This window comes from Dendropsophus ebraccatus, chromosome 3 (assembly GCF_027789765.1).
Source record: "Dendropsophus ebraccatus isolate aDenEbr1 chromosome 3, aDenEbr1.pat, whole genome shotgun sequence".
NCBI classification, from domain to species: Eukaryota; Metazoa; Chordata; class Amphibia; order Anura; family Hylidae; genus Dendropsophus; species Dendropsophus ebraccatus.
In genome coordinates, this window is record NC_091456.1 from 12,461,082 (window position 1) to 12,473,387 (window position 12,306).

Here is a 12,306-nt window from a genome sequence, read left to right on the forward strand (position 1 = left end):
TGATATGAGTTCAGCTCCTGAGCTCATTTTATAAAGTCTGTGTGCATTATTACGTGCTGGGACGTCATGATGCAGAAAATTATATTAAATTAAATTAAAATAGTAATTATATTAAAATGATATTAAATATATGTTTGCAGCAGCTGTAGTCTGTATTATGATGTTCTGCAGCCACTGCGCCACGTTTTATGTTTCAGTTTCTACAGCAGATGAGAGGTGTATATTATAAGGTTCTGTATCCCCAGAGCTGTATATTATAAGGTTCTGTATCCCCGGAGCTGTATATTATAAGGTTCTGTATCCCCGTAGGTGTATATTATAAGGTTCTGTATCCCCGGAGCTGTATATTATAGGGTTCTGTATTCCTGGAGCTGTATAGTATAAGGTTCTGTATCCCCGGAGCTGTATATTATAAGGTTCTGTATCCCCGGAGCTGTATATTATAAGGTTCTGTATTCCTGGAGCTGTATAGTATAAGGTTCTGTATCCCCGGAGCTGTATATTATAAGGTTCTGTATTCCTGGAGCTGTATAGTATAAGGTTCTGTATCCCTGGAGCTGTATATTAAGGTAAGGTTCTGTATCCCCGTAGGTGTATATTATAAGGTTCTGTATCCCCGGAGGTGTATATTATAAAGTTCTGTATCCCCGTAGGTGTATATTGTAAGGTTCTGTATCCCCGGAGCTGTATATTATAGGGTTCTGTATTCCTGGAGCTGTATATTATAAGGTTCTGTATCCCCGGAGCTGTATATTATAAGGTTCTGTATCCCCGTAGGTGTATATTATAAGGTTCTGTATCCCCGGAGGTGTATATTATAAGGTTCTGTATCCCCGGAGCTGTATATTATAAAGTTCTGTATCCCCGTTGGTGTATATTATAAGGTTCTGTATCCCCGGAGCTGTATATTATAGGGTTCTGTATTCCTGGAGCTGTATAGTATAAGGTTCTGTATCCCCGGAGCTGTATATTATAAGGTTCTGTATTCCTGGAGCTGTATAGTATAAGGTTCTGTATCCCCGGAGCTGTATATTATAAGGTTCTGTATCCCCGTAGGTGTATATTATAAGGTTCTGTATCCCCGGAGCTGTATATTATAAGGTTCTGTATCCCCGTAGGTGTATATTATAAGGTTCTGTATCCCCAGAGCTGTATAGTATAAGGTTCTGTATCCCTGGAGCTGTATATTAAGGTAAGGTTCTGTATCCCCGGAGCTGTATATTATAAGGTTCTGTATCCCCGGAGCTGTTTAGTATAAGGTTCTGTATCCCCAGAGCTGTATATTATAAGGTTCTGTATCCCCGGAGGTGTATATTATAAGGTTCTGTATCCCCGGAGGTGTATATTATAAGGTTCTGTATCCCCGGAGCTGTTTAGTATAAGGTTCTGTATCCCCGGAGGTGTATATTATAAGGTTCTGTATCCCCAGAGCTGTATATTATAAGGTTCTGTATCCCCGGAGCTGTATATTATAAGGTTCTGTATCCCCGGAGCTGTTTAGTATAAGGTTCTGTATCCCCGGAGGTGTATATTATAAGGTTCTGTATCCCCGGAGGTGTATATTATAAGGTTCTGTATCCCCGGAGCTGTATATTATAAGGTTCTGTATCCCCGGAGCTGTTTAGTATAAGGTTCTGTATCCCCGGAGGTGTATATTATAAGGTTCTGTATCCCCGGAGCTGTATATTATAAGGTTCTGTATCCCCGGAGCTGTATATTATAAGGTTCTGTATCCCCGGAGCTGTTTAGTATAAGGTTCTGTATCCCCGGAGGTGTATATTATAAGGTTCTGTATCCCCGGAGCTGTATATTATAAGGTTCTGTATCCCCGGAGCTGTTTAGTATAAGGTTCTGTATCCCCGGAGGTGTATATTTTAAGGTTCTGTATCCCCGGAAGTGTATATAATAAGGTTCTGTATCCCCGGAGGTGTATATTATAAGGTTCTGTATACCCGGAGCTGTATATTTTAAGGTTCTGTATCCCCGGAGGTGTATATTATAAGGTTCTGTATCCCCGGAGCTGTATATTATAGGATCATGAAGGGGCTGAGGTGTGTGTTCTAATGTTCTGCAGAGTCTGAGAAGTGTTTTGTGACGTTCTGCAACCACAGAAGTTTTCCAGCAGCCAATTCAACAAAAGTGGGCTGTGTTTAAATGTTAATGTCTTAAAGATCAGCACAATGGAGTTAATGCGGTTTTAGAAGGATGGATAATCGCCTCAACACTTTGGATGTTTAAATAAAACTGTTTCAATAAAAGTTCTTTATTGCATTGGTTTAAAAAACATAGAAATATGCATAAAAAGAATAAAAAAATTGCACACTAAGGGCCACATGTATCATCCGGCTAATGGATGATTTTCGGCGGAAAGTGCCGATTTGCGGTTTTTTCTAAGCAAAAATGGCGGATTTGCGAATAAAATATTCGCAAATCGGCACTTTCCGCCGAGTACGCCAGGGGGCGGAAAGGGGGCGGAAAAGGGGCGGAGAGTGGGCGGAACGGAGGGCGCGGACTCAGAGTCCGCGCGATTTATCATCCGTTCCGCCAAAATGTACGCCGAAAACCTACTCCAGTCCTCAGCTGGCGTAGGTTTTCGGCGGTGCGCAACGGCGCGCACGGGATTTATGTAGAGGCAGTCCGTTTCTACATAAATCTCCGTAGCGCCGGAGCTGCGGGGGCATTTTTACGTCCGGCGTAAAAAACGCCGGACTTAATAAATGCCTCCCTAACTATTTTCAAACGCAATGGTTTTTAACCCCTTCATGACCAAAGGTCATTGATGCACGGATGTCCAGGTCACAATGAAACAGTGGTCTCCTCCCCGCCTTTTAAGAGCCATAATGCTTTCATTTTTCCATCTACAGGGCTGGTTTGGGCTTGTTTGCGCCACGATCTCCTGTTTTTATTGGTATCATATTGGTGTAAAAGAAAAATTTTGATTGGTGCCCAGGGGGCGGTGCCCCTAACTGTGCTCCGGATCGAGGATTACACTGCTAACAGCACAGGAGAGGCGATGAGGAAGAAGGTAAGAGACGGAGGGTAAAAGCCTATTTGCAATTTAGATTTATTATTTATTTACTTATTTTTTTGTTATCATGGAAAACACAGCGCTTCCTGTGTTCTGTCTCTTTTTTTCTTCAAAGAGTCTAAATACAGGAAGTCCCGTGTTTCCCAGGTCATCTGTGCTCACAGAGAAGGCAGTCATGTGATTGATGGGCACATTGATCTGTGACTCTCTGTACTGGCTGGGACTTCATGTGACTGGACCTGGATACAGTAAGTATATCTGTAATATAGCTGTCTTCAGGAGACTGGACCTGGATACAGTAAGTATAGCTGTAATATAGTTGCCTTCGGGAGACTGGACCTGGATACAGTAAGTATAGCTGTTATATAGCTGCCTTCAGGAGACTGGACCTGGATACAGTAAGTATAGCTGTAATATAGTTGCCTTCGGGAGACTGGACCTGGATACAGTAAGTATAGCTGTTATATAGCTGCCTTCAGGAGACTGGATCTGGATACAGTAAGTATAGCTGTTATATAGCTGCCTTCAGGAGACTGGACCTGGATACAGTAGGTAAAGCTGTTATATAGCAGCCTTCAGGAGACTGGACCTGGATACAGTAGGTAAAGCTGTAATATAGTGTAATATAGTTGCCTTCAGGAGACTGGACCAGGATACAGCAAGTATAGCTGTGATATAGCTGCCTTCAGGAGACTGGACCTGGATTTCTGGTAAGTATAGCCCTGTTTTACAGCATGATTACAAAAAAAATTATTAATGTATATTGCAAACTTGAGTTATATTACATCTATTGTAGATTTTGAAAGTTATAACAACAGCGACACTTTAAACTTTAAATATGGGAAGGCGTTTTAACAGCATTTAAATGCTGCTGTTATTTTTGAGAGCAAATGCTTATATAGCCGGCGCAGCGATTGGGCCATGTCGGCTAATAGCCATGGTCCCAGCTGCTGCCAGCCATTGGGAGTGACACGGTACTCTGTGAGCCCTCTCTTTACACCTATAGTGGCACCATGGCGTACCAGGTACATCATGAGTCACTTGGGGGTTAAACCTGTAGGGCTTGTCAAGATCATTGTCTAGGTTACAGACCACCACTCTGCTCTAAAAGCACTGGTTTGCTTCCTCAGATCTTTTTGTGTACATGCAGCAATAGGAATGAACTAGGGGTGGTTCCTATATTTGTTATGTCATGTGACCCTGTGATACCTCCCGGCAAAACCTCATTGTTATTTGTCTTTTTATTGTAGTGTTAAAAAAATTAATTAATTTTTAATCTAGTAAGTCAGATACTTCCCATAGCTAAAACTGGACTTACAATCAATCAAGGTAAATGTGTAATAACTTACAAAGAAACAATGTTAGCTATTAAATACATGGCAGGAAAGTCACATTAAAAACTTCAAAGGTCGAAACAATAATGGATGAGTCAATGAGTCAATTCCAGAAGCAAAGAATGGAGGAAGATCATTTTTCGGACTAGCCGGTGATTACCGCCTATTTATTCCAATGTAATCGATTTGGCGGCTTCATTAGGCGATCCTATTAAGAAAACAAAGAGAAGAATTATTGTATTTTAACAGCCTAAGGCGATGTTCACACATCCCCCCCCCCGTCTTTTGTACCTGAAAACAGCTGTTGTTTGGCCGTTCAAGAATTGTCCATCAGTCATTGAATTCAATGGAGCTCATTTATTTAGGAAAAAGAAGGAAGTTTTTTTTTTTTTTTTTTAGCAAATGATGGCTTGAGTTGCACAGATTCCAATGGGAAAGCCCTTCTATCAGTTCATATGTAGCTTTGTGACTGTAAGGGTATGTTCACACTAAGGAATAGGTGAGAAATTGAAGAGGAAAGTTTTCCGCTTGAAATTTCTTCTTCTTCAGCTCTGGAGGAATAGGCGCAGAATTTGAGTGGAAAGCGGAAATTCAAAGCCCTAATGACTTCTATGGGATTTCTCTAGCAGAATCCACCCAAAGAATTGACATGTCAATTCTTTGGACGGAAAGCGGATCCGCAGCGGAACATTCGACGCGTCAGTTCCACTCTGTGTGTGGAAATCCCATTGAACACAATGGGACATTGCTCTGTACATATTTTACGGGCGGAATTTCAAGTGCTTGAAGTTCCTTGCCTATTCATCAGTGTGAACATACCCTAATTATAACTGCAGTAAAATGCAAGAAGCATTGCCCCCCCCCCCTTCTTTTTTTATCGGCCCACAGCTACAGACTCTGTGCAGATCTGTATACTCAACTATCATGATCACTTATTCTGGTGCTTCACTGCCATTTGGATTCTGCCGGCACCTGTGTCACATCTCTTCTGACCTCTTCATTCTCCAGGACTGGAAATCAGTGTCTTCAATGCATCTCTATGAGAGTGTTTTCATGGAGATTCATAGAAGAAACTTACATCCAGCCTCTGTAGATCCAGGACAGCCAAAGAAGAGGTCACATGGCCATCAGCAGGATTTAGGGAGCCCACCAAAGCTTGCAGAGGTAAGTAATGATTATGTAAGGTAAGTAAGAAAAGCCTTCTAATTTTAAGAGGTATTTAGTTGAAAATATTTTCTTTCAAATCAACTGGTTTCAGAAAGTTATTTAAATTTGTAAATTACTTCTTTTTAAGTCTCCCAGCTGCTGTATGCCCTGCAGGAAGTGGTGTATTCTTTCCATTCTGACACAGTGCTCTCTGCTGACACCTCTGTCCAGATTAATAACAAATCCCCATAGAAAACCTCTCCTGCTCTGGCCAGTTCCTGACATGGACAGAGGTGGCAGCAGAGAGCACTGTGTCAGACTGGAAGGAATACACCACTTCCTGCAGGACATACAACAGCTGATAAGTACTGGAAAACTTTAAATTTTTAAATAAAAGTGAATTACAAATCTGTATAATTTTCAGACACCAATTGATTTAAAAGAATTTTTGTTACCGGGGTACCCCTTTAATTTTTCAAGGGGTAAATAACCTCTATAGAAATTAGTTAGCAACACAGACAGAACGTGTTTTTGACATCGGAAATTGTTTTGGTGCTCAGACCAGAATGCAACAAAATATCTATTTCATAAATACTAGGGTCACCTATTTTGGTAATCTGGGGGGTTCCACCCATTGGACCCCCAACAATCAGCTATACAGTATATAGATGATTGTTTTTACCCCTTTAATCTGCATAGACACCATTGGTGGTTTGGCTCCACATATGATGAGATATGTTTCCTTCCTGTACTGTCTATACATTTTAGTATATATATATATATATATATATATATATATATGTGTGTGTTTGACACTGTGTATGCCTCCATTGCCCCCACACCGTTTAGCCGTCTCTAGTGTAATTTTCTGTGCTCCATGACTGATAATTACGGCTCTTCTGGCAATGATGAGGTTACTTCAGATGCAATGAGTGCCGAGCATCTCTTCTTTATTTCCAGGCCGGCTGCTGGGATAAATCAATGCACTGTTTGTGGCCTTCTGCTTCCAGATGACACATTTTTCTGGTGACCTTTTCAAGCAATCTGCATAGGTATTACAAATTGCCTTTTTTTTTTTTTTGTTAAGAGGCAGGCATAGAACTGCAGGATATAAAGGATGCTCTGCAAAGCACCGAAGCTCTGAGGTTAACTGCGCCTTTGGTAATTGCCTGGATAAAACAATTCATGGACACTATGCAGAATAGTAAACGCCTTCAAATCTGTTTTCTTAAAGGGGCATTCTGGGCAAAAGAAAAATTTCTTTCAAACCAATTTGTTTCAGAAAGTTTTAAGTCTTCCAGTACTTATCAGCTGTTGTATGTCCTGCGGGAAGTAGTGTATTGTTTCCAGTCTGACACAGTGCTCTCTGCTGCCACCTCTGTCCATGTCAGGAACTGTCCATAGCAGCAGCAAATCCCTATAGAAAACCTCTCCTGCTCTGGACAGTTCCTGACATGGACAGAGGTGGCAGCAGAGAGCACTGTGTCAGACTGGAAAGAATACACCACCTTCTGCAGAACATATAGAAGCTGATAAGTATGGGAAGACTCGAGATTTTTAAATAGAAGTAAAATACAAATACAGTGGTGCCTTGGATTAGGAGCATAATTTGTTCCAGGACCGCGCTTGTAATCCAAATCTATTTTTAAACCAAAGCAAATTTTCCCATAAGAAATTATAGAGATGCAGACAATTGGTTCCGCACCCCAAAAATAATGATTTATTATTCTGAATAACATGTAAAACAGCAGAATCTGTGATATTATAAGTTACTGTACAGTAATGGAGAGGATGGGAAACACAAGGGCGGACAGAGACTGCAGGGAGCATAAAGGAAGGAGCAGAGCAGATGTGGGCACATACATGCAGCGCTCTCTGTCCGGGGAGAGAGGGGTTACAGCTATGAAGCGATTACCTCCACAGTCCTGTCCCCTGATGTAAGCCCCAGCCTGAAGTGGATCTGCTATGATTTGGAAGGTGAGGGAGACTTCCTGGGTCAGAGTACAGTGCTGTAGACCCCGCTGTGCAGACCATGTCCCTCCCCCACTCCCCCTCCCCCCAGTACAGGGAGCTCCTAAACCAAAGCAATGCTATTAAACCAAGTTTTGAAAAACTGTGAGCTCGTAAACCAAAACGCTCTAAAACCAAGTTACTCTTAAACCAAGGTACCACTGTATATATAATTTTTTTTAAAAAAAAAACATTTAAATTAAAAGACAGATTTTCACTGGAGTACACCTCTAATAAAGGGTTTTATATTTAAAATTGAGGATTTATTTTTAAGACAGGTGAGAGAAGTCTAATTATCAGGGGTTTAAATGCATTTGCGTGCATCCGTTTTGATTCGTTTTTTCCATTGACTTCCATTAAAAGAAAAAAAAGGATAAAAAAACGAAACAAATCCTTCTTTTAGGGGTCAACCACATTTTTGTGTACGCTAAAAAAGGGGTGCCTTTTGATCCATTTTTTTTTTTTTTTTTTATAATCAAAGTCAAGGGAAAAAGAGTTTTTTCATCCAATTTTTGCATAAAACTCAGCGTGCAAAAACGCAGCGTAAAACCAGCCTAACATTGAATTAAACAGAGAAAAATTAGTATTTTCCAAAACTTCTAGCGATCGCAAACCCTTAAAAAAAAAAAAAAAAATTGCGACAGGTACACTTTAAGTGGTACTAAAAATAGGTTTACCAATTGTCTGAGTGAACTATAATAATACTACAGTAGCATGATTATCCGGGCCCATTAATAAATATCCCTCTCTATAAAGTACCGCAGTCCTTTACGCAGATAATTAGTCGTGCAACTCTCATCTCTTATGTTTGTCAAATATTTTACATGAAATGGGTAAAAATCGGAGCTATTTAAATCCTAATGAATATGCAATCGGCAGTGGTAATACAACCAAATCAAGTCAATTATGTAATCTAAGCTTCTAATCAATACAATAAAAAGAAGTCATTTCACCCCGCCGAACGTGGCGTCCCTCGGGGAGGCACCATGGGGAGAGCGAGATGCTGTCACTTTGAAACAGTTCACAACATACTTAATTTCTATCTGGGTCCATTAGAGTTTATCTAGCGTTTCTCAGCCATAAATAGAAATACAATGTCTGTGCTTCTCCATCCAGTTCTATTCATAATTAATTAGACTGCAAGGGAGAGAGAAGGGGAAAACATAATTATAAGCTTCAAGTGAGAACATTCATTATAATGCTAATGTACGCCGTGGAACGGTTAGACCATTGCTCCAATTACTCTGCAGTCTTATGCGCCGCTGTTACATCAGACCTAGTTTAGCAGATACTTAAAGGGGTGCTAGCATAAAACATATATATTTTATATATGTGTTCTATTCATTTGGAAATGTGCCAATATGTGGCGTGCATTTAAATGAATCACAGTAATGCAACAGGGCTTAGCTAGAGCTGGATTTGTTCTTGCTTTCATATAGAGAAGGTACTGTTCTGCATAATAAAGGTAGGTTCTGAGCTGGGGGAAACAGCTAGAGGGCTGCTGTCATCCGGATGCCGATAGGTAAGTATTGCTCTTGGAGAGCAATACTTACCTATCGGCATCCCGATGATAGCTGCCCTCTTTATATGTCGTGGTTACGATCTGACTTCAGCATGTAAAGGGTTAAGCTACCAGGAATGGAGGTTCCTCTGTTCCTGGTAGATACAGCAGGGGCCTTGCTGCCAGTATGACCGGGGTTCCATGGTACCTTATTCTAGGGCCAACTCTGATAATGACCACAAAGACAAATCCCCAGTCATTAAAAGGTTAAACATTGTATTATGTAAAGGCCATTAGTTGATTAAAAACAAAAACAAAAAAAAAGCTGTCTTGAGTAGGTAAAAAAGAAGGACCAAAAAACTGTGTGTGAACATGGTGTAAAGCTGTTTAGTTATAAAAGACTGCTTGCAGTTAGTATTTTTTATTATGTGTCTACTAGTATAGAGCAAGCGAGCATAGTGCTTGATCGAGCATCAAGGTGCTTGAGTTACTGCAAGACACATTAGAGCTACACCTATTCCTTCAATTCATGGCATACTGTCGGAGTTCTAATGTGTCTAGCAGTAACGTATTGCATTTGTTTGTTCTATTTTTTGTATATTTTGTCCCTTAAAGGGATGTGTAAATAAAATAAACAAAAATGAAAAAAAAAAAAATGCAATAGGTTTCTGCAAGACACATTAGAACTCTGGTGTTATACCATCAATTGCCGGCATACCATCGGGTCCTAATGTGTCTTGCAGTAACCTATTACATTTTTTCTTTCTAATTTTTGTACATTTCTGAAGGTAAATCAGACACCGAGCAGGAGGCATCTAGTTGAAGTCACCTAAATTTTATTTTACTGATTAGAGTCAGATGCTAAAAGTTGTACTTTTATTCTAATTTGTTCCTATTTTCTGACTTAAATTTTTTACATTTTGTACATTGTTATGGAGGCTGCCATATTGCCTGAGCTGTTTTTAACAGCATTTAGTGACATGCTTTACAGCAGGACTCATGGACATAGATGACAATAGACAGAGCCTATCCACGTTCACGTAATAATCACGGTTAGTGACATGCTTTACAGCAGGACTCATGGACATAGATGACAATAGACAGAGCCTGTCCACATTCACGTAATAATCATGGTAAGTTTTGTAATAATCATGGCCGTTGTTGCCAATTTTCAACAACAGCCGTGATTACTTCGTAACTTACGTAGTGCTGCTGTCTATGACATGTCGGCTTTCTGCTTCCGCTATTCACTGAATACAGGCCGCAGAAAACCTGTCAGTGCACACATTGGATTGTGCAGCTCCGGCCGCACGATCCATTGTGTGCAGTGGCGAATTGGTATGTGGGCGTGCACGGATGCACCCTCATCCAAATTCATCAGAAGTGAAGATTAACCGGCCGGTACTGGATAACCGGCCGGGTCACGGAAAGGCCAGTGTCTTATGCCATGTGAACATGGCCTTGAGATGAATGTAAAACATTACTGAGCACGCTCTGTGACCTATGACGAGGTCATTCCACAGGGAGCTGCTGTTGTCTCCTCTGGTGTCACATGACGCTGCAATGCTGTACAGATCACTTTACAGCAGCCTCCTCTTATCACCACAGACACAACAGGAAGTTTCAGCTTAGGTTTAGGCCCAGTGGAGAGAATGAGAACTGCTATCAGGAGATAGGAAGATATCATGACTATTTTATAATAGTGATAAAAAAATGGAAAATTAGAAAAAATTTAACCAAAAATTCTTTAAAAATATTTTTAACATAAAAACATTTAGTCATTTTTTTGATGACACAATCCCTTTAAATGCCCGAGTCTCCTATTGATTCCAATGGGGTTCATTACTCGATTCAAGCTCTCGAGTATTTTAGTGCTCGCTCAACGCTAGCGTCTACTTTAAGGAACATAAATTCAGTTTTGACGTTTCGGATCACGTTATATGTTGGCTCTCTCGTCCTGTAACAGGGTCAGGCTGGTTTTACATTTAATATACACTGTTCCGTTTGCAGAACTCACTATGTTTGACAAATGTGTATATAGATTGAGATAACCACATGCTGGGTGTACAAAGCCTATTTTTAGGCCTGACTACTTGTGTCCGTGCAATGCATTATTATTACAGGGGAGATATATGACATCAGTATTACAGATTCATTGTGTTATCATGGCTCAGTTTATTGTAAATGTATTCTTGTCTCTCCTAGCAAATATTTATAGCTTTGGTGGTTTAATAAATAGCCGCTCTTATGGAAATATTTGTCATCCCGCTAATGGTATTGAGAGTTATAATTCATAAAGCAATAAATAACATACAATTGATTCAAGGAAATTATCTGACTACAGGGTCAGGGAGGTTTATGCTTTTCCTCCTTCAGCGGAATTGACTGCAGTTGGCTGGAGGATTTTGTGTTACCCTTGTCTGCATCATACAGGGATTTTCTAGCCTTTTTTTTTATTAGGCTGTGTTCACACATGCATTATCATTGTGTTATTGCATCATGTAATTGCAGTAATTAAAGGGGCACTCCAGAGAATGTTTTAAAATCAACTGGTGCCAGAAAGTTATAGAGATTTGTTAATGACTTCTCACGTCTTCCAGTACTTTTCAGCTGCTGTATGTCATGCAGGAAGTGGAAGTAATTAAATTTTCTGGAGGTGTAGAGGATATCCATTTCTTGATGAGTCATTCCTAAGCCTGCAAATAACATGTTAAGAATATACAGTGTTTTTCACTTTATAAGGATCCCCTGGGTTAGACAACTGAAAACAGAAAAAATATATATATTTCATGCTAATTAAATTTTCCTAGTGGTCTAAGGCAGTGAAGGGGTCAAAGTTTATTGAAATGACAGGACCACGTTAACACTCTCCATGACAGTACATTATACCCCCACATACACAGCTCTGCAGCATGCATAAAATAGAACCAGCTCTACTACATCATACACACCCAGCTCTGCTACATCAAAACACACACACACACTTTGCTACAAAACATACCCACAGACACACACAGTGCTGTATCAACATACATACACACACCTCTGCTACATCACCATACACAAACAGTTCTACTACATACATACTGACGCACACTTGGATATAGCCTTAAAGCTGCCTGGAAAATATGGATACAGCTATATGCCATAGGCTGAATCAATGTTTTCCAGGACTCCCTATGGCTGCAGCCAACTTCTCCAGCCACCATTAATCAAATGCACAGCATTTGTTCCTAGATGAACTACCAGATTTATTTCCCTATTCCCAATCCCTATTAGCATGTTTT